Source organism: Malurus melanocephalus, unplaced genomic scaffold (assembly GCF_030028575.1).
Source record: "Malurus melanocephalus ecotype Western Australia unplaced genomic scaffold, MMel_1.1 scaffold_157, whole genome shotgun sequence".
Taxonomy (NCBI): domain Eukaryota; kingdom Metazoa; phylum Chordata; class Aves; order Passeriformes; family Maluridae; genus Malurus; species Malurus melanocephalus.
The window spans coordinates 910,457-931,184 of NW_026623389.1; the positions used below are offsets into that span (position 1 = coordinate 910,457).

At 40.8% G+C, this 20,728-nt stretch overlaps 1 protein-coding gene across 9 annotated transcripts in view; it reads left to right on the forward strand.

Annotated features, from left to right (window-relative positions):
• The first annotated feature begins 3,655 nt into the window (after nucleotides 1–3,655).
• The window catches only part of APBB2 (amyloid beta precursor protein binding family B member 2), a 161,977-nt gene continuing 144,904 nt past the window's right edge, over nucleotides 3,656–20,728 (forward strand). For 4 of the 9 annotated variants that reach the window (XM_057371772.1, XM_057371770.1, XM_057371773.1 and 1 more), the window contains exon 1: nucleotides 3,658–3,735. The gene's annotated coding sequence lies outside the window, so the exon portion shown is untranslated. Of the gene's footprint in view, nucleotides 3,736–20,728 lie in introns of all 9 variants that reach the window. The other 5 variants (XM_057371769.1, XM_057371764.1, XM_057371771.1 and 2 more) reach the window with 3 other exon arrangements.

Sequence of the window (20,728 nt, forward strand, 5' to 3'; positions counted from 1 at the left end):
TTTTTTTTTTTCCTCTTGGATTAGTAGAGTGGTCTTTGCGAATTCAGCTCTGTGATTAAATCGTACTCGGGGGTTGCACCCGGGGTTGCAAATGGGAGTGTGCAAAAAGTACAGTCCTCGGAACAAAATGTGAACCCTATGAATCGTCCTGGAAGTTTTCAGGAATTTGCTTGGGTCCCAAGGCAGCAATGGAGCTACTTTTCGTTGCAGCTAGAGAGACGAATAAAATGGGGAATGTAACAGTTTGTATTTGTATTTGATTGCTTGGCATGCTTGTTTGCAGTGTTTTATAGTTCTTGGCTGGGCTCCTGCTCGCTAGGGAAGGTAGGTGTAGTTTTGGGCTTTAAACACAAAATAACTAAAACCAGGAAGAAACCCCAACCCTGCAGTGGTGATGCACTGGTAGGCTTTGTGTGTCGTGGATGCTGTTGGTAGCTGTACATGGTAAATGGTATCTGCAGTCAGCTGTGCAGGGTGACAGTGTCTGCAGCGAGTTTCAGTGCTTCACAGAAGATCTGCTGTGTTGCCCTAGAAGCTGAGGTACGGTTGCTGCTGAGCTGCTGCAGCTTTGCTGTGTCCTCTGGCTCGGCGGCGTGTTTCTCTAGCTTGTTCTAGATCCTACATGTCGTCATCCCACCATCTCGTGCTTTAGTATTTTCTGAACACCTGAGTGAGTTGTCTGTCTTGTGTTTAAAACTATTTTCTGCCTTCATAATTGCATTTCGTTAAAATAAGAGTGCAGATGTCATAGCACTTAAAGGAAGAGAYATCCTCTTTACAGTGACCTTGGGACAAAATCTTGGCTGATTAATTTCCTTGGCTGGAACAGTCATGCGGAGTGTGGGTATTTTTGTTCTTCCTTTACAGGAAAGAGTGTTTGATAAAATACTTTTTAGCTTGTGTTTTTTTGGGAGTTATTTTTCACTTAAGGGAAATCAAGGTCTGGAGAAGACTATTTGGGATAAGGAGTAATTTTATTCTTAGTTATGGAGAAAACAACTTTGTTGTAACAAGGAGGAAGATTCTTGGCTCTGAAGTAGCAYGTGCTCTTCCCTGCTAAAGAGTCATCTAAGTAGTAGATTACAACTGTGGGAATAATTTGCTAGGGGAGGGAATGCATAACTTGGAAACCTGGATTATTCCTTTTGTTTTTCAGTTCTGCAGCTGAGTTGGAAACCAGTGATGAAACTGGTCATTTTTGTTGTGGTAAGGGTAAATAGGGGAGACAACTGTGCCATTAGTCAGGAGAGATGGTGACTTCCTTAGGAAGTGCCTGAGGAGCCTAGAAAGGGCTGCTGCAGGGTTTGAGCTGAAGAGACTCCTGGTGACTTCAGGAGTTGGTTAAGGGGGAATTTGAGCACTTGAGATTGCCTACTGTAAGGATTTTTTAGGAGAGATTGTGAAAAACTGAAATGAATCCTGGTGGTTGATAGGTAATGGTGAGCAATGGACTGATTACACCTTTGTCAGACAGGAAGCTTTGACACAAGATGTGCAGTCATACTTGATCGAGTCATCCACATTAAAGACAAACTATACCTTTGTAGTGGGACACAAAGTCTTGCCTCTTTTCCCTGCTGTGAGCAAGGAGCTCCATTCCTGGGTACAGCAGAGCTAGGGATGTGCTGGGTGCATTGACCCATCACTGACCAAGTTGCTGCTGTGGAGAAAGTAAAGGAGATGGTGAAGTGTGTTAGGCCAGGACACAGGCAGGGGGGGTGGTGGAAYGGGTGTGAGCTCCTGGGGAGTGCCAGGCACGGATTCTCTCACCTGTGCTGTGCATGGGACAGGTGCAGATTGAGGCTGGAGAACAGCAATGTCAGGTATTCCAGAGAAGACAAGGAAAGCCTGGCTTGTTTAGCCTAGCAAATAAGGCTGAGATGGAATACGATTGCAGTCTGCAAGAACAGCAGGGATGTAAACACTAGAAAGGGAGAGAGGAGCTATTTAAGCTAAAGAACAATGTTGGCATGAGAACAAATGGATATAAACTGGCATGAATAAACTGAAGCTGGAATTTACACAGTTTTTTTCCCTAAATGGGCTAGAACAACCTTAATATGTTAGAAATGGGAGCAAKCCCCTTAGCTGGCTCTTGAGGATATATTGAGGGAGTCTGTATTGGGTGCTTGGCTGTGGCAGTAGGAGATGARGCTTGGGGACTCGGGAAAAGCTTTTCTGTGTGTCTGAGTTAACTGAATGTCGGTTTTATGTACTAGTGTTTCTTATTTTTAAAATCTGGCATTCAAAACTGCTATAAAAATTGCTTTACAATTTGTGTTACTACATAGAAAGGGTTGCAATGTGCTTAGTGGCCACTTTCTGAAATGTTTTGCATATTAGTTTTTTTCCCCTCCTAAATAATGTTTTGTCTAACAACTGTGTCTAATTATGTGGAAAATCTTTTTCCTTTAAGTCCAAGCTGTGCAAAAGGAGACTGTATGTTTGTATGTGTGAGCTGCTTGGGCTTATTAACCTTCAGGTTTATAAATGAACTGCAGCAAACCTTTTCCCCCCCAATATATGAGTTATTCATAAATCGTCTCAAAAAGGTGTTCTTGGGGGGCTGTACAGTAGACCCAGGTAGTGTGAACTGAGACCAGTGAGGGCTCCAAGGCATGCTGTGACTGGAAAGTAGGAATTAAATGAAGTTAAAGYAAATTTGAAAACAAGTCTAGTTGAGCTAGTTGTGCATGGGATTTGTCTCATTTGTTGTCCTGCAGAATAGCTGAGTTATCTGGCATGGTGGTTGCAGCAGCTGAACTTTTGTGAAGTCCATAGTTGGTTCTAAAAATATTGTGCATGCAATATGAAATACAACCAGCTGCAGATGCTATATAATGGGTACTGTGACTGTCAGCAGTGCCTGACTGCTTCTCATGATGACGAGTATCCCAGCACCTCTGTGTCTGTTTCCTTGTCTCCTTACGCTTTGAACAGAGCACTAATCCATGCTGTCCCCAGAGATTTAAGGAACAGAGGATGTTTTTTGAATGCTCTGTGTGGTGTCCTGCTTTAGTTTCCTATTTTTTTTCCCTTCAGCCTGATTTATTTGTAATCTGTTGTCTTCTGTGATTTACTTCCTTTTTTTTTTTTTTTTTTTTTTTTTTTTTTTTTTTTTTTTTTTTTTTTTTTGGTCTCCATGTAAACAGATGTCAAAGGAAAAATAAAATAGGAACAGGATGCCCTTTTTCAAAACCTCTTCTGTAGATACCCTCTGAACCTCTGACTGTTGTCAGCTTGGTGTTACCAGAGTTTGGTGCAAGCTTCCTCTTCTAAACATTTGGTAGCTTTTGGTTCCAAGTTCCTGTCTGGTCTGTCTGCAGCCTCCTGGGACCTTGCTGCAGCCTCCACGGCCTTTAGCCAGGAGTGCTGCTTGTCTGTAGGTCTGCTCCTGGCTGAGAAAAGAATTCCTTCTTTCTTCTTGGCTTCCCCTGGATCTCTTCTGGGATTATTGTCTCTTTTGCCACTTTCCATTCACCCGCAAATGGTGTTACAGGTGGAAGGCTGTACAGCTCTTGCTGAAGAATTTGAGGGAAGCATTACAGAGCGTGCCCTGGGGTTGCTGATGAATCCTGGTTTATCTGTGCCTCAGCTGGGAGGTCCTGCTCGATGAAKTCCATTGCCAAAGGTGTAAGAGCAGACCTTGCTCACTCCACAAAGTGACTGGGAATGAGTGTGGGAGTCTGCCCTGACAAAGAAAGCAGATGCTTGGCCTCCATCACTCACAGGATGGTGAGTTAACCTTGTGYAGTGGGTTTATTTATGTTTTGAAGAGATGCAACTCGATTTTCTGGGGATCTAAGGTCAGCCTCAAAATTCTGTCTCCCAATGTCAAAACAATTTTCTTTTTTTAACTGAGATGTGCTGAGCTTCAGTCTCCCCTGAAAATGTGATATTTGTTTGGATAAGTATTTGCATTGTGACTTTTACTGCTGAACAAACCCTGCATCTGAGTGCACTAATTAGTGCATTTTTCAAGTGGTCTGYGTAACAATTAAGATGATTAACTAGATGCAAATATGTGCCTTTCTCAGTAGTCTTTGCTGCATTTGATACTGATCTCAGATGAATGAAGTTGGAGGCATCTAGGTCTAGGAATTAATGAACATGAGCTACTAATTTGAGTACTAGTGCATTCAAAGTAATATGTGACAGAGGGAGGTTTCCTGGAAAATAAAATATGCAAAAAATCAGTCCCAGATAGCCAGTGTCTGTAATTCTAGTTTGTTTTGCCTTGTGAATAGTGCTGTGRTTGTAAAGTACTTTAAGCAAATTCCTGGCAGACTTATATTTGACAGTTTAATCTGTTGAACTTCACAATTTAAAAGCCTCCACTAAAATCTCAGTGGTGTCCTCCTGTAGCTATGCCAAAATATAGTTATAACTCAGTGATTTATAACTCTTTGGCTCTTCTTATTTTCTGCAGAAAACTTAAGGGGAATCTTTCTTTCCTTTGTCTTCCTTTCTGGATTACACTGCACCCCAGATAATATACCCTGTCAGAGAAAGTATCAGCTTTGTCTGCCTTTGCGAAAGCCCTGCTGGAAGCACTAGTCAGGATTTGCTATGATATGCTTTCAAGCAATACTGCAGTCTGTTAAGTTGTTTTTTTGGAGGTTGGTTTTCATTTGCCTTCAATGCAAGTGCAGCTTAATTTTTCAAAGGCACCGAAAGGAACATTTCTAAAGTATTTCTGCAGATTTCAAGTGTAGATTATGTATTTTAAAATAYCAGTTTCATATTGGTGCTAAAATGTGCATAATGGAGTAATCTCTTAGTCACAACTGCACTTTTCCTTATGTCTGTTAGCTAGTTATGGAGAGAGGTTTCCTGATGTCATTACTGGGTGTGAAGGACAGATTCCAAAGAGAAGGAAATGGGCAGGCATCAAATGTTCCCTACCTTTATGAATTAATGTGTTTTAACAGAAGAAACTACCAAAAGCTTTATATATTTTGTTTTTGTCATCTGTTGTAGAAATATGTATTTTCTTTGCAGTGTTCCCAGGGTAGGAAGCCCTCCAAACAGTTATTAAATGGCAGTCATTAGTGGGACTAATGTTGGGACAAATTACTTAAGACTTTATTGGAAACCTCGTAAGTATAATTTCTCATGAGTTGGAGGAAGATGGGCCAATTGCAGAATTCAGCAAATGAGGAGCTTGCCATTAAGCCGTCCTATGTATTTAATATAGAATTTCATTATAAGGAAGTGGAAGCAGTAGTTTGGGTAAATGTGACAACTAATTCATTGCTCTCGTGTTTACACTTGCCTTGTTAATTCTATTTGCAAAGAGGATTATTGTTGGGAAGAGGTATTTCTTACCAAGGTGTTGAATCGTGTAGCTATGGAGGAAGCTGAGCAGAGAAACAGCATGAAACATGAAAATGTAACGGCAAGGAAGTGAGGAGGAGGAATGCTCTCCCATGGAGAATTTGGCAGTTGACAGATCAAATTGGGATTTAAATGTGGCATAATGGAAAGAAGGTCTAAATAAGTTGTTTAAATGAGTTGGAGATCTATACAAGTAGGCCACAATGTATGAACTTAGAGCAAGATTCRTCTGGAAGGAAATACAGTAGACAGYCTGGGTGTTTGGGATGCATGTGGCATTAAGAAAATCCTCAGCACTGTGTGATGATCTTGTCTCGTTAGCACCCTGCATGYCTCCTGGGTGAGCAGGAGAGAAGGGATCTCCATGGATTTTTGTTGTTGCCTTTTTGTTTTTTTTTTTTTTTCCCCTGATACCCATCTCCGTGCAAAACCTTTGGGGAATGTGAGGTCTCACCAGATCAGGAGAGGCGTGGAATGGCAGGGTGAGGATGTCCTGTCAGTTTTGTCATGAGAAACTTGTGTTTGCCTGTGAAATGGCTGACCCTGGATGTGTGCTAAGTCACTGTAGTGGTGCTGGTCAGAAAAAAGAGGCACAAGGTTCAAAGTATTAGGACAGAGTCAAGTTTTGGTAACTCCCTTTGTGAGAACGATGTGAAGTATTTCAAAGCAATTAAAGTAATCAATGCAAAAGTTTCCTGCTGTTTTATCTGCCCTCTTTAAAGCTTAAATAGCCATTTTTTTCCCAGGCACATAAAGTCTTTTTTTCTCTGACACAGGAAAATACAGGAAATAGACATCAGACAGAGTCAGTGCTGCCATGCTGGGAAAGTTTGAGGTCTGTTTTAGACATATGGAAAGATGCCCTACCCCTAGGATAGAGAGAGGCTGGTGCTGCAGTGGGAAGCAGTTTCTTTCCCTTTAAGAATTAAATTTTACTCTGATGTTATCATCTTCCAGAAGTATAGACGTAAAGGTGAGCTTGAAAATACAAAAGAAATGGAATGTAGGCTGATATGTAAAGAGAAAGAGGAAGGTTATAAAGGTAATGTCATTTGAATCTGAAAGATAGTGAGAATTGCCTTTTTGGGAAATGACTCATATTTTTAGAGTCCTGTGGGAGCCTGCTTGCCTTATTCTTGTTTTTTTCTTCCTTCCACCTCTGTCTTTTTCCCCACCAGGATTCAAGACAACAGTGAAACAATATGAGAACCATCAGTAAAGGGAGTGGTTTAACACAGYTGTGTAATGAAACATATATGTATTCAGAAAAACAAGATTTTTTTCTTTTTTTGAGAAGTTTGCTATTCATTCCCTTAAAAAGTTCTCAAATTTAGGAAAAATGKTTGATGATACTTGTGTATTTGAGAAAAGAAACATTAGAAAAAACCAAGTTTTCAATTATTTGATGTTTGTTTCTCAGAAATGTTTTAAGATTGGACTTATTGTTTGATAACTTTGTAGGCTGGCAAAATAATTAACAAAGGATATTGAAGAAAGACAAAGTAAAATTGGCTTTAGACATGTGCTATTGTGTAAGAATGTGCAAGAGCTTCGAGCAAGCCATGCTTTAGTATGTGTGTTTTAACCTTTTATAATCTTTGCATGCTRCTATGTCAGCAGCATGTATAAACTTCTGTAAAATATCCTGTGTATTTCCTGTCCCAAGTATGGATTTAAACATGGGTAAATGTGATGRTTCTGTATCTGCCAAAATGTAGAAGCTTTCTGGTAGTGGCATATGAGCATTTAGGGACCAGTAATTCTTTTTTGAAAACCAATATAGATGTGTCCTAATGTGATAAAGATGGTGCTGTTTGTCAGGGAAACAGCTTAGATGTTCCCTGGGAAATTTGTCTTTGCAGCCTAACAGCATGTCAATATTGTGATGCCCTTGCACTGAAGTGTAACTCTTAAAGGCAGACCGCAGAAAATTCAGGTATTCTCAGTGAGGGCTCTGTGTGGGGAAGGGGAATCAAGAGAGGCAGTTGAGAGTCTCTGAGGGATGTCAGTGAGRCTTGGTGCCAAGGAAGTCATGAAGCCATGGGACCCTCAGAGCATTGTGAAAGGTGTGTTCCTCAGATAGGAGTCATGTTTCTGTTTTTTTTCATCCTGCTTTGGGCTAAAAATCAGCCAGCATGTGCTGCATGTTGGTTCTGAAATACAGCCTCCATGCTCTGCTTTTGGCCAGCCTATGTGTAGCAACATATGCAATGTGGTTTCACTTGCTCGTTTCTGGGCAGGAAAAAGGGGGATCCCTCAGTGCTTCCCTTGTCCAGCCAGCAAATCAGGGGGGGATGCTTGTTTTCCTTCCTTTCCTATGTGTATGCATGTGTCACAGGGATGGGAACAGCTGACAGGCAGGATATGGCAAGGTACATCCCCAAATTTGCTGTTTCCCTGCTAGCAGAGGCTCTGGTGACCCCTGTATCCTCGGAGATGGTGGCAGCTGGGAGCTGTCACTGTCCTTGCCTTGCAGTAACCCTGAGGCTTTCCTGAGCAGCCCGCCCTGGCAGTCTCCAGAGAGGCCCAGGAGTCGGCGGCTGGCTGCCTGCCATCCTGCAGCACAGTGCCTGCCTCTGCTGCTGCCAAACCAGCAGGTAGGAGTGCTAGCTGGGCGGAAAGCATTTTGTGGGATTTATCCAAAATAAATATCTAATTTTGCATGGGTGAGGCTGAAATTCTTCAGCTGCACCTCCTGCCACAGCAGAAGAAAAGCTCTCCTTCCTCATGATGCTTTTCTAAGCTTGTGTGCATATGCAAGGTAAAGCAATTATTTTCCTGAATTTAAAATTTGGATCCTCCTTCYTTGACTTGTGATGGACGTCTAGATCTATACCTTTTTGAAAACGTGTTTGAAGACATGTAACCTGAACTTCCCTGAACCTTCCCCAAAAGGTTCACTTTGAGGCATTTAGCTGATTTTTTTTGCTACTGCTCTGTGCTTCTATATAATCCTTGAAGTGTAAATATAGAGCTGTAAGAAATAGCACTTGATCTGGTATCCCAGCTTGCACTAGAACTTAAATTAAGAAATATGAGCTTCCGCTATAAATCAGAAATTTGAGTTTGTTATCCCTTAATTTTTGGCCTGATAAATCCTTTTGCTCCTAGAAAGCTGTTAAGGTTCATCTCTGTAAGTGCCAAGGTTGTTTGAAATCTGTGGGTTAAATAAGACATGTGCAAAGGTTTAAAATAAGACTCAGCCCACACAACATGCCAGCTGTAAAACCAAGACTGGACAGTATGGGGCTGATTTGGGCCATGCTGATCTGACTTCAGACCTGACTAGTGTTGAGCTTTAGCTTCTGCTGCCTGTACTGCCTTTGCTTCAGAGCAGGGACCAAAAATTCGCAGGTCGCTGATTGTTGTAGTGTCATTAACTCACCCAGAGTAATGGGGTGGATGGATACTATTGTGCAGTGTCATCAGGCTGTTCTGGAGCACTCCTGCTTGGCACATAGTGTGAGCATGTCCAGAGTTTTCCCTGCTGCTTAGTGTGAATATTTGATAACTTCCTTAAGCAGCCAGTGTTCAAGCAGGGAGCTGGGCTTTCCCCATTCCGTGGTTGTTCTGTAAGCTGAGATTGCAAGCAAGTATTTTAAGCATGGGTAGATGCAGTGTGCTGTTATGGTAGCATGTGAATCCTCCTTGCACAGGGTGGGCTTCAAAGGAGATGTTGAAATTCTAGATCCATGATTGTAGAGAACTAAACAGAATTTTATTAGATTTTGAAAACTGACAGAGCAAATCTCTAAGGAGAGTGACACACATACCCTGCAATTCCAAAACAAAGATACTGGTGCTCCCAAASGCTGGCTCAGGAAAGGCATCTGCCAGAGGGCTTAGGTAGAGGCAGTACATAAATAGAAGAAGAGGAATTTTAATTACACAGAGGAGCTAAATGATGAAATTGGCTGAAAAATAGGCCTAAATCGCATGCACCAAGTTAGGCACTAACCTTGATATAAAACTCCTCTGTGGAGAATGGGGAGGTATAATTTGTGCTAAGTACAGTATAAACCCATTTTAAAATATTTTCTAGGTTTCTTTCTTTCCTCCCCTTGTCTGTTTTAAGGACAGGCCAGGGTTTATCATGAAAGAATCTAAGTGCCCAAATTTGAGAATAATTGTGTTTTGTTTTGCAGAAACTGAAGTTTCTGTTTGGGAGTTTCATACACAAGCTATGTTCCTTTGCTTTTTTCTTGGCTATTCCTAATGTAGTAGTGTCTGTAGCTTTTATTATCTCTAGTTCAGAAGTGTAAGCTACCTCGAATGCTTTGACAGCATAAGAGGGAGTTTTAATAGGCTGGAAGAGACCCTGTGCAAAGCTTGTCAAGTGACCACAGCTGGTTTTTAAAAATGGATGATTAAAAACTGGTGTTTTCCAAAGGCTTGTAAGTTGAATATGACAGCTCATTGATTAACCATGTTTCTGCCTCTCTKAGAAGCTGTGGGTGAAAGAACCTTTTCTTTGAAACAGCAGTGCACACATGAATGCATACATTAGCCTCCTGTGGAGGTGAGCGCTCTCTTACCTCAGATGGTATCTGCACTCAGGTCGGGAAATGCTAGTAAAACCATTAGTTCTTTGGAAATCAGCGCTCTCGTGGTTTTGAGCCATTACTGGAAAGCAACACAGTATCTTAAAGTTGATAAAATGTTTCAACTTGAAGCAAATTACTTTGAATTGCAGAGAACCTAACAATTTTACGGGGTGAAGTAATGCAACGGGAGTGGGTTGGTTTTCCTGGGTGTCTGCTGAAGATTGATAGTGAGTGTTTGATACCCCTCTGACGGGGTGCAATTATTTTTTTGAAAAAGACAGCTCTGTGCTGTTACCTTAAAGGCCACCTGAGATGGCTTCAGAAACTGAGCTTAATTTAAAACAGTGGCTTATTATCAGAATGAAGATCAGGAAATTCACTTTTTGCTTCTGAAGAGAAGTAGTATTAGGAGGCTTTAACACGCTCATTTCCTTCATTTGCTCAATGCTTTTTCGTGGTATATCTTCTTGAAACAACCTTTTTCTTAAAACGTTTATCTTCAAAGATAAAAGCAAAGTGTTTAGAATATTAGCATGGGGTTGGCAGCTTTTAATTAGATGCTTTCAGTATGAAGTTAAGCAATGGCATGCCAGCAGGAATTTTTAGATCTCTGGTTTTCCTGTTGTCACATGGATTTCTCCATATTAATACAGCTTTTCATAATTGCTCCCTTGACCCAGTTACTCTTTCTATGCTCTCCTTTCCACATTGAGTCAGGCAAGCATGAACATTTCATGTATATTAGAAATGAGAAGTTTTGCTGCAGAAATGATTCACTGTGGGAGAGGAGGAGGTACAATATTAAATCTTGTGGTTTTTTCCTTCATTCTAAATGAAATTGTGTAGGTAGATGCTGTGTTTAGGTCCTGCCACACTGATGGGGTTTTCCCCCAAATACTGATTGTGATAGTTGAGTTTCTTAAACTGAATAAAGTTTTGAACTGAAAACTTTATATGCAAGTTGCATGTTAGCAGTGATTGTGTTGCCAGAGGTGGACTGTTGATGCCACCACTCAGGACAGTGGCATGTTCTGGACTTTACTCCTGTGAGATGATAATTGACTGCCTGCCCATATTATAAGTGCAGAAGAAGGTATTAAAAACAAGAAAAAGTATTTTTTAAAAGGGGGATTAATCGCCATCCTAATTTTCTGAGTAGGGCCATTGCTAATATAAAAGACACTAGTCAATTTTTTTTTTTTAATGGGGATAAAAATAGGAGCTAGGAGTGATGATAGTATACCAGACACTTTGAGGTTGCTTTTATCACAGATGATCTGTGTTCCTGAGTATTCACAGGTAATCATTACTGTTTAGGYCTTCGTCTTTGTCCAGAGGAAACAAAACTTACTTTTAGCCTCCATCCTGGTTTTGTGTAAATCATTAATTGCTCTTCTGTTTCGTTAAGCTACAGCCAACCATCAGATGTGGGATCATATTATTATTACTAAGGAACTCTGATGTTTTAATTACATGTGTGGTGCACTTCTGAGTGCTGTAAAAGGGAGGTTATACACTGCCCGTGCATCCAGGCAGGTGTAGTGAGAATAGTATTTGGGAATTTTTTATGTGAATTTTTGGGTGACTCTTATTAAGACTGTCATCTGTATGCAACCCTTCAGCATACAGAGCATAAACTGCTGCTCTAATTAAACTTGGAATAAATAATAAGTAAGCAGCAGAGCTTTGCTCTGATGAATTAATTCTCACGCTCTCAGATATCAAAATTGGTTGAAATTTGGTGGCTTAATTTCACGTCAGTGACCCCTTTGTACAAACATATCCTTGTTATCTCAGCACAGCAGTGTAGGATTTCTGAGGAGGAGCACTGCCATCCACCAGCTGASCTGGAAGGTCTCACATGTCCCTTCCCCAGCATGGAGTGACTTAACACCTCCTCTCAAGGCTTGTGACACAATTGTGCTTGTCTGCAATTAGCTGCTTGACTAATTCCCAGTGTTGGTGGGTACYGGTGGTTGCAGAGATAGCAATGCCATTGCTCTGTATTAGGAAATTAATAGGTATATTTTGTTGTGTAAAATTTTCGTGAGGTAACTTTTCATATTGGGAGGGAAAACACATTGAATTTCTCTTTCTCAACAGATTGCTACTTCTTCTAGTAAGTGAAACAGAAGCCGTAGGAAGAACTGTAATTTTCTTGGGTGTCTAAACATATTTTTCATTCTTCATATAGAATGGCTTGGGTTGGAAGGGACCTTAAAGCTCACYTTGTTCCRACCCCTGTGCCTTGGGCAGAGACATCTTTCACTAGACCAGGTTGCGCAGRGCCCCATCTAAACTGGCCTTGAACACCTCCAGGGATGGGGCATCCACAGCTTCTCTGGGCAGCCTGTGCCAGTGCCTCATCACCTTCAACAGTAGAGAATTTCTTCCTAGTATCTATGCTAAAACTACTCTCTTTTAGTCTGATGCCATTTCCCCTTTTCCTGTTACTATATCCTCTTTTAAAGTCTTTCTCCATATTTCTTGTAGACTCTGTGAAAGAGAACTTCGTAGGGTTTGGGGTGTTTTTTTTAAAAAACCTCTACTCTTAGCAATGAAGTATTGTGTTTTCATTCTTTGCATATTTCTTGATTTGGTTCTAATAGAATGTGAACATGTATTTTTCAAAATGGTTATAGCCCTGGTATAGCCCCTGGTGTGTTTGAAGCACAGAATGTGTTTACCGAAGARACAGTCAGTCTGGTAAGGTTTAAAACATATTAAAGGAAAGAATAGTTAAAGCCATGTATGGAAAATGGGACAAAATGCAGCATAAGTTAATGTGTTGGTAGATTATGTCAGAGTAAATGATCCTGTATTTTCTTTTTCCTACCTTAAAATGTGAATTAGGATAATTTTTTTATATTTCATCTGGTCTGTAATAAAACATTTGTTATGGCAATTGTTAGAGTTACAAAGCAGATACGGGTTGTGCTAAAGAGGAAACAGTAGAAGAGCAAAGGAGATGTCTGGGTAGAGGAGGACTAGRGGTAGGATACTGCCACAAAAAAATTGCCACCCAGAAGTTACAAATGCTCAAAACGTGCATTAATCTTGCTGGTATTAAATGAGAATGTTGCAGATATGTAGATGTATCTAGCCATTATACAGAAGAGGTAGAGACATTATACAGTGTACTGTAGAGGTCTTGTCTAGGAAGAAATGAATAATTTTGATAATGAGAAGGGAGAAAGTGAATTTGAAATCCAGGTTGGTATAATAAGGCTCCTTGTTCTGAACACAAGCATTGGCTTTACCCCACATAGCACCCATCATTTTGGGAGGACATACACTGRGATTTCTTGTCCCTTGTTTTATCTGGTCTTTCCCTCGCCTTCTTTCCAGCTCTGCCTCAGAGCCTTATTTTGATCACACTTTCTCATTCTGAAGTTGTACAGTACTCTTATTTGTGCTCATAGCTCTAGAAAAGCTAATTGACACAAGATTTTGCTAACTGYTTTTGGAAGTGACACAGAGGATGACTGGACTGGCATGTGCAGCCTGGGAAAAGAGAAAAGTTCTCTAGTTCTATAGAGAGCTATAGTTCTCTATAGTTCCGGGGCTTTAAACTGCTTGTACATGGTTTCCGAAACTGTGGTTGCAGTTTCCTATTTGGCTGCTCAGAGGTGAACTGAAAAACTTCAGCAGGGTTTTGGTTTTTCTTGCTGCAAAAGCTTTGGCAAGGACTTCACTGCATAGATAATTATAATAACAGTGTGTTAAATGCAGAAGGTTGCATAATACATTACTATTTATTAAATACCATCATTATCTGAATTTATTAAGTACATAGTCAAGTTGTGTGTGACCTGAAACCCACCAGGTTGTATATTAGAGTTGCCTGCCTTAAAAATACCAAAGGTCATCTCTYCCTGATTTTTTTAAATGTCAGTGTAGCCCTACTGTGGATAAGTGATTATATGTTTGAGCATAGTGCTGGACAAGGATGAGCAGTCCTAGGAGCAGTGCTCGGATTTGCCTCTGGTCAGCTTTCCCCAGTTGATGGTGTGTGATTCAGTGGCTGCCATCATGAAGACAGGGAGCGGTGATCCGAGTAGTGTCTCTTCTTTTTCTTGCAGACCTGCCYGGCAAATCAAGGTAGCTCTGTAAGATTGACTGAGAAGATGTTAGAGCAAGAATGAAGGTTGGCCTCCCTGAATACTCTACTGCATCTTTATGACAGCAATTCAAGATTTTATCTAGAGAGTCAGTAGCAAACCTTTTATTTGAGTGGCAAGATCTCTTTGAGTGGCAAGATCTCTTTGAGTGGCAACGTCCTGTGTTAAACTCAAAGAACAGTGTAGAAAGTAAGTTTTTCCTCTCTGAAGGAAAGCATTTGCTGCCCTTTTTACGGATGGGTGGTATTTTAATCCTAAGTAGCCCATTGGAATTGGCATGAGTAAGAWAAGTCTGACTGTGAGGAGAAGTGCTAACTTTGAGTCACTCATAGAATTAAATATGGCTTTGCACATTCTTAATTCTGTAAAGGATATTGTTTCCAGAATTCTTAAAAAAACCTTTGGATCTGAATAGCTTGGGATGCTGCTATTAAGTTACAACAGGGATTCTGATGTTCTGGGAAAGCATTTTTACCTGCCAGGAAARTATTTGTCTATTTCGCTTAGCAGTWTGTGGTTCCTTTGGCTTTGCTTTTGCATTTTAGGCAGCACTTTAACATCTTCAGTCCTTTGATTTTGGCCCACTTGTGCTTGTAAAATAGAAGCGCTGAAGTACTTCCYTCTGATACAAGTGGGACCTGAATCAGGTTTGAAAGACATGCCACTTTGTTCATACGAACTTATGCCTTCTCTCTCCCCATGCTGGACATTTGGTCTTGACATTGGATTATTAGCACACTGAAGAGCACAGAGACAGCTTCACTCTTACTTGCAGCATCTGGCTCTGAATGCTTTGGCTTTAGGCTGACAGTGTCTAAGCACCAGCCAAGCTGCAGTGTGTTTTTGATGTTCTTTCCTGGCAGACAGTGAGACCTTTGTAGTTTCAGGATTGTTTTTCAGAGATCTGCTTTTAGTCCTTGTGGTTCAGCTGGTACTTTTTAAAAATTGATATATTTCCAAAACCCAAGAGCAACTACTTATCTGATGAGGGGGARCCAGAGTTTGAAACAGATTGGTGAAATTCTGAGATCATGATATTCTTTAATTGAAACCATTCTCTTGATTCTTGCTATAAAGCATAACTTTTGCCATAGAGCAGTTGCAAAACACAGGGTAAAAGTGCCCTAAACAAAAGATTTATTGACTTTACTTTTGTTTTCCCACCCTTCTAAAACGATTTCCAGCTTATTGTGAAGTAGGGTAGCTGTGTTTGAGCTCAAAAGCATTTAACAATGTTTAACTGACTGCAGTGGGTTTGATACAGAGCAGCGTTCAAAAAATGCATGGCTTTGTATTGAAGGCAGGAACAGACAATTATAACAGTAACAGACAATTRCTAATGGGTTTTGTACATGATGCAACGGCAGCAGTCAGGGAAGCTATGGCACAGAACAGAGGAGCTGTAAGCACATGTGCTGTTYGATATTTCAGTCTGCTGTGGTGGGTTGGACCATAAACATCCCTCCCTTTTTTTGTTTTGCTCTCTGCCAAGGCAGATGTAAACTTGCAGTGTTATTTGAGGTTTCTCGGTACAGACCTACCTTTTAACTGCAATTAGGGCAGAACGCCTCCCTTCCCGATGGGTAACCTGTAGAAGCATCACTCTGTCCCTGTGTGACCAGAAATAGAGAGAAAGACTAACAAACACTTTCCTGCTGTAAAACTTTCCTCAAGTTCAAATAGATAGGAAAGTTCAATGTGGCGGATTAGTTCTGGTTTCTCCCCTGTCCCAAGCAAATAATTAAATGTTTCTGTTAAATTCACCTCATTCTCTATCAAGCCTCCCTGGTCATATTAAACTCAAGTAGTGCTTTTAGTGTTAGAGGAAAGCATTATATTTAGAAAAACGCTTTATCGAGGAACAATTTTTAAATTATATGGAAACATAATATTTAATAACCAGTAAGATGATTTGTGTTGCAAGACATTAGAACAAAGGAGTTAAGAATGTTGCATGTCTGTGCCATGAAGGTGCCTGCTTTCAGTTCCTGCATAACTACTTTGTGCTTAATCACGAGAGGATCTGTCTACATTGGCAGTGCTGGGGAATTTAACACATGCTCTAATGTCTAGTTTATGTAAGAATTCTTGCATATATCAAATATTTGGTAACTGTGCTAATGTATTCAGGGAAGAAAAGAAGAGGGAGGTGGCTTGAATAATGTTGCTCAGTTGGCAGTAAAATGGTTACACATCTATCTTTCCTTACTGAGTCATAGATTCGAGATACAGGTGCCCTTAAGGCGTTGCTTTCCATAGCCCCTGGGGAACTTTTTCTACCTGGATTGTTAGTGCTGGTATTAAAGTGCCAGCTGCAAGCTAGTGTTTGGTCATGTAAATGATAACTAGYATGGTAGATACCTCTAAAGGGATTGTGTGACATCCAGGAACTGGCAGGAGGGAAACTCCTCGGCTGGTTGTTGGTTTATTTGCAGGTCAACTCTTTTATTATGGATGCCTTTCTCCTTGAAGTCTAGTTAACAGATTGTTTAAGAATTTACAAACCGAAGGAATTAGCAGCCTGGCTGTCACAGGCTTTGAATAGCATGTGCTTGGGGGCATTTTTCCTTTGCCTTGTCASGACAGCTACATTTTATAATGGCCATTATGCTCCTGGCAGGGTTTGCAAACACATCCAGTTGTGTTTGGCTCGACTCCCATTGCTGCAGTGTTTTGTTTTCCAGAGTGCCTTTAGCTGCAGTTCAACACCTTTTATCAATCTGGCCTTATCACAGCATGGAAACAAGAAAGGCTTACACAGAAAGTCACTGTCTAGACCCTGACTGATGTTATTAATGTGTTTCATCATCCCCTTCTCCCAGCGTGGATCTTTTTGGCCACTGAGTAGGGAAAGCCCACCAGCTCAATGGCAATATGAGAGGCAGCGCTGCAATAGAAGTTTTCCCTGGTTCTGAGTGATTGTTTTAAGTTAGAATGGGGAGACTTCCTTAAAACTTTTAYGTTTTTGTGTGTTCTTGAGTAAAAAGAAGAATCCTTTTCTGAAGTTACCTTATGCCCTGAAATACGTGCAGTGAGAAGTTTGGCCAAAGTTGTGATACATCAGTAYATTTCAATGAAAACCTCAAAGTTTTCATGACTGAGGATACCTTTCATGAACTTCCTGTTCAGTGCTTTAAAACCCTTAATACTGAGGTATTCTCTTCCTCCTCCTTTCTTATTAAAAAAGCTTTTTGGTTTTTTTTAAATTTTTTTATGCCTTGAAAACTGCACTTCTGAAAATTAAGTGAACTTAAGAATTCATTTAAGACAGATCAAAACAAAAAGCTGAAAGTTTCATTTCAGTTTTATTTTTTCTATTCCATTTCTCCCCAGACTCCTTGCACTTCTGAAGATTTAAGGCAGAGAGGGGGGAGGTTTGGGGATTAGATGTTAAGTACAGCCATCCCATGTGCAAGGATATGAGAAAGGTGCTCCTGTTAGGTCTTCAAAAAAATTTTGGAATCCAAAAGAAATCTGGCTTGAAAACCTTCAAACCGTTCAGGCTAAATGTGATGTGTGGTCTTAGATTGATGCACTTTTTCAAGAGCTTCGAGCCCACATCACTGAGTCCAGGAGAAAAGAATATGTGGAGAAGTCAAAGGAAGAATAACATGCAYGTCACTGCAGCCAGCTGCGCTGTAACTTGGTGCCATCTCTTCCTGTTACAACAGCAGTGTGTGGCATCCTTGGTTGTGGAAGCTGATTGTGGAGGTGGTCTGCATCCTGCCTGGATCAGCTACTAGCTGAGGATGTGCATGTTGAATGGTTAAAAGAATAATTTGGGAAAGATGTTGCTTATGTGACTTTGGTGTTATGCAGTGTTGGGGTAGTTGTGGTTTGTGTGTCTCTGATGTGAGAATGGCAATAGCCTGCTTAAATCAAGTAAAAGTTGTATAATTTAGTTCTCCAGAGCTTCTTATTGACAAGATAAAAGATACACACTGTGGTTAATGAAGGAATAGTGATAGGAAAAATGTGCTATCACTGTTTCAACAGCTGTGGTTTCTGTGATAAAGACATAAATCACTTCACATAAAAAAAACTGGATTTTAGGAATGAAGCCTGTTTTGAATATAAATTTATATTTAAATTCTGAGAGGAAATTTTTTTCTGTCTCCCCAATRCTCTGTGAAATCCTTTGAGGGAGAAGTGAGGGAGCACTTAGAAAGCCATTTCTCATGTTAAATGGTTTTTGAAAAGGTAGSCTCATCAAACCCTGAATTTGAGTTTTGGGAGTTGGTGTTCCCACTAACTGGAAAAAYTGGTGGGACAAACTTTATTGAAGATGTGCTGATTTCAGAGTGCCAGAGGTGACCTGAAGTACTCTTGTGCCAGGAGCTGTATCCCTACATCTAAACATTCTTTGCACTTTCGAGGGTGTCCTCTGCTTCTTAAAATAATTTTTTCTGTACCTTTGCCCTATCTGGTGCAGACATCTATCTCCCCCTTGACCCCAAGAGCCTCTGGTCTAAACACTTAGTCTGAACCTGATTTTTTCAGCTCCTTTAACTTAGCTCTTACATGGTATGAACAGTTTTATACATGGCTCTGAGAAGTTCTGAACTCCTGTCACAGTTTGTACTCAGCACCCTTTTTTTTTAAAGAAGATAAATGCAAAGAGCCTGAATTAGAGTTCAGAAACTCTCCTCCTGCTGTGCTCAGTGTGTGAGGGAAACCCAAAATCTGGAGGGAAAAGCTGTTGTTATGGCAGCAGAAATAATTTTTAATTGAGACTTGCTATTCAGATGTTGCTTTCATGTTTCCTATTTCAATCTCGAAAGAAGTCTGTGTATTATATGATGAAATAAATGACTTTTTAATAAGCATATAACTAAAAAAAACTCCCAAAACTCTGTGATTTAGGCATTTATGTGAACAATAGCACATGATATATAATAGTATGTTGCCTTCAATTTCCAAACTCTATTAGAAAGGGCAATGATGCACAAATGTATAACTTCATTAGGTCTTTATATTTAGTACTTTGCAGCCCACTTTATGCAGATATCTTTATTTGTATTGTARTGCAATTGAATCACTGGCATAATSTTCTGAGCAGTTAGGCTGCCCAATTATGATTGCAGTGAGTCTGCAGTGATTAATGAATACAACCTCCTCGAGGTTTTAGTTTTCTTTCCATTGAACAAAGTGTGCTGGAAGGAACAGCTGGGAAAAATAATCTGGTTTTAACTTACTGGGTTAGTATATGGCTTGTGTCTGAATGGAAGCATTGGCTCTTAGCATCTGCAGAAGACAGCTGCCTGATGGCTGGGGCTTGTCTCCAAGAGGCTGGGCTCTGAAATCTTCATACAAGGGTGTTAATGGTTCCRGTTCCCTCCACTTTGCGGAGCTGCTGTGTAAGGGGGTCTTTCACTCCAGTGTAATGGGAGAGAGCCAGCTTCTACACCTTTTCTGGAGAGGACTTAACAAGGCTCCTCAGTGGAGTATGTTGACCTGGGGTCCATGAGCTCCTTGAGTCCTTGCAGTGGATGAGATTTCAGGAACATCGAAAGGCTCTCAAGTGCTTTTTCCCCCCATTTTTCCACACCTATATTTATTCCTTTTACCTTACTTCCTTCTAGTGTCCTGCCCGCAGTGAAGTGTTGTATGCAGTGATGTACAGTTTGCCATGGAAGTCACATGTTTTCCCATTGGTGGCAGCTCTGCAGAAGTTAAGGCTTTCTCWGATTGGCCCTTGTGTACTGTTCGTGTAGAGCTGTCCTTCCTGTTTGCATGAGGATCTGTGTGCAGGGCCTTGTGGTTTTCTCTATCATTGTCTTTGTGGACTTTGTATCTTTTTGTCTCTTGGGACTCTTTGGTTGGTGTGCCCGTACTTTCCCAACCAGGCTGGCTTTGTATGCGTGGTAGCCAGGAAAAGCAGAGAGGATATTACAGGGCAGGTACAATCATGGAGTCACTGGATGTTTTGGATTGTATTGTAAGGGATCTTTAAAGATCACATGGTCCAAGAATCCCACTGCTGTAGGGTAGGGAGATCTTACTTCTCACTACGCCAGGTTGCTCAAAGTCCTGTCCAACCAGACATTGAATATTAATTTACAGGAATGAAGTACCCATGACACCTCTGGGCAATCTGTTCCAGCGCCTGATCACCCTCATCATAAAAATCTTTTGCTTGTGTGTGGTCCAAATTTATCCTCTCACAGTTCAAAATCTGTTTTGGTTTCAGCAGGTACTGCGGCTCCTCTGTGGGGCTCCTTTTGTCTGGTACCAGAGCCAGACCCCCTGTGGAATGAGCTCTGTCTGTTCCAGACAGATAGAGTGGTGCTGTTTGAGCCTGGGGRAGATTATCAGGGTGGATCAGATCCTTCCCCCTCTATTTTCAGTACCTTGTCTATGAGGTGTCACCGCTGTGTGTTTCCAGAGGAAAAGGTAGAAACACCTCTGGGTTTTATGGGGTAATCTCTCCCACTGTTGTTTTATCATGTCTCTAATGGTTAGAGGTGTGCCTTTAARGTTGTTGATAAATGAATCTTAGTAATAAACCTGGTGTTGATGGAACAATTGTCCTGATCCTGTACTCACATAAAATGTTCCATACTTGACTTCCATGACTTTCTGCCAGAATTAGGTTTTGTATTTGTATACTCACATACTCTTTCGTGTATGCAAGCAGAAACTGCCAGGCTTCCTTTTCCAAGTGGTTTTCTGTCTTATCATACTTGGGTGTATTTCAGCAGATTTGGATTGTTCAGGAAGACATTT